This window comes from Helobdella robusta (genome assembly GCF_000326865.2).
Source record: "Helobdella robusta unplaced genomic scaffold HELROscaffold_8, whole genome shotgun sequence".
Classification (NCBI taxonomy): Eukaryota; Metazoa; Annelida; class Clitellata; order Rhynchobdellida; family Glossiphoniidae; genus Helobdella; species Helobdella robusta.
Window position 1 is genome coordinate 2,417,298 of NW_008705459.1, and position 2,661 is coordinate 2,419,958.

Sequence of the window (2,661 nt, forward strand, 5' to 3'; positions counted from 1 at the left end):
TCACTGTACGAAACTAAAATTTAATGTAATGTATTGTTTGTTAATATCATTGATGACGTCATTTCGAGTGATGTTGTTTATGTTGCTTATGCAGATGTTTGTTGTTTATGCAAATAATTTTATTTTGATGTTATTTATGTTGATGTGTTGATGTTTCTTATATTGATGTGATTGCCTATGTAAATGTTGTTTATGTTGATATTGTCTATGATAATGTTTTGTCTATGTTGATTTTGTGTCTATGTTGATGCTGTGTCTATGTTGATGTTGTGTCTATGTTGATATTGTGTCTATGTTGATATTGTGTCTATGTTGATGATGTGTTTATGTTGATGCTGTTTCTATGTTGATGTTGTGTATATGCTGAAGTTGTTTCTATGTTGATGTTGTGTCTATGTTGATGTTGTGTTGTCTATGTTGAAGTTGTGTCTATGTTGATGTTATATCGCTAGCGTTCTTATATAAGCATTGCATGTCGTGTTATCTGTCTGATATTTTTTTGTAATCTTTCATGTCTTAGACCTAGTCCCAGTTTTTATAATTGCGAGATTACAATGATGTAATAATTAATATTTATATATTAATTATTCATAATATAATTAACTATTATTATTTAATTATATAATTATTTAATTATGTTATATTTTTAAATTGTACTGAAAGCAAAACACAAACCACCTCACCATCATCACCATCATCATCGGACGCATTTTATTTATCCGAAGCATTCCGTTTAAAGTCCTATAGAGAATTTTACACTTGTGAATAAAACATGAAGCCGTGGTTTCTCTCGCCACACACACACACTCACACACACACACGCACACACACACTCACACATACATACTTCGTACAAAAGTATATAAAAATATATGCTTTGTAATTGTAAATATACAAGCATTTTATTTGTATGTTTCGTTGTTTGTATTTGTATGTATATCGTTTGTATAGTTATATTTAGGGACTACTTATGTGTGTGTGAATGAGTGAGTGTGTGTGTGTGTGTGTGTGTGTGTGGTGTGTGTGTGTGTACATATTCAGTGTTTTGTTATCAGTAAGGCACAACAAAATCATCTAAAATATTAATCAACGGTAATTAATTCAAAACAAAAACAAGATAAAACTGAAAAAGATGAAAAACAAAAAAAAAAAGATGAAACCAACCGGAAACCTGATCGATCAAGTGACCTTGTTGGCCGGAAGCGGGTGGTAAATAGTTGATGACGTCATCAGGGTGGGGGGTGAAGTAGTCGTGGTAGGCAGGGTAAGCAGGGTAGAAATCGCCACTTTCTACATGTGGGTGTGTGTGGTTTTTCAAATTTAATTAATTAAATGATTATTTATTTAATAATTTAGCTAATTTATAAATTTGATCATTAATAGTATTAGTAATAATAAAAATATAATTTGGGGTAAAATTATTATAATGCATACCACGATTCATTCTTTCACTTAAAATATGAAAGTATTGTATTTATAAAATCACTCGATATTCTGTTAGTATTAGTAAGAAAAACCTCAATAACATTAGCTACCAATAATGATGATATTAGTGATGACGATGATGATGAAGAAGAAGATGATAATAATGATCGTGTGGCGATAGTAATGATGATGATTATGATGATGATGATGATGAAGAAGAAGATGATAATGATGAGGTGGCGATAGTAATGATGGTGGTTATGATGACGACGATGATGATGATGATGAGGATAATGATGTTGTTGATGATGATGATGATGCAATGCCTGTTTGCGTACATGAGGTGCTTGCTGGTGAAATTAATTAATACACTGAGGAATCAAACATCGTCTCGATGCTTGGTAGGTTGTTGATGTGGTTGTTGTTGAAAGGTGTTACTTAAATCTTTGGTTATTGTAGTAGTAGTAGTAGTAGTAGTAGAAGGAGTAGGGTGGTGGTGGTGGTAGTAGCAGCAGCAGTAGAAGTAGTTTTAGTAGTAGTAGTGGCAGTTGTACTAGGGTAATTAGTAGTAATAGCAGAAATTGTAGCAACATCATATATACGTGTATAGTTAAATTTATACATATGAACTCACACACATAAACGCTGTCGCACAAGCACAATCACGCACACACATACAGATACACACACACACATACAAGCAAACACACAATCATCCAATTATAATTCAAATAAGTGATCGTGAAATATTCCTACATAATTGGTTTCTTCATTAAAAACATCAGAACCATACATGCTTGTATTGTTAGTGAGATTATAAACTGCTCTATAAGTGTGTGCGTGTGTGTGCGTGCGTGCATGCATGTGTATGTCTCTCTCTGTGTGAGTGTGGTGTGTTTGTTTGTGTGTGTGTGGTGTGTGTTTGTGTGAGAGTGCGGCATGTGTATGTCTCTCTCTCTGTGTGTGGTGTGTGTGTGTGTGTGTGGTGTGTGTTTGTGTGTGTGAGAGTGCAGCATGTGTATGTCTCTCTCTCTGTGTGTGGTGTGTTTGTTTGTGTGTGTGTGTAGTGTGTGTTTGCGTGTCTGTTTTTATGTCGTCTGAGATTTTGAGTAGATGTGGGTATTTCTGTTTTTTGAAAAAGTTTACTCAAGTGCAAGTACTTGTGGCGATGTGATTGAGTGTGTGTGTGTGTATGTGTGTGTGTATGTGTGTGTGGAGTGTATGTATGTGTGTATG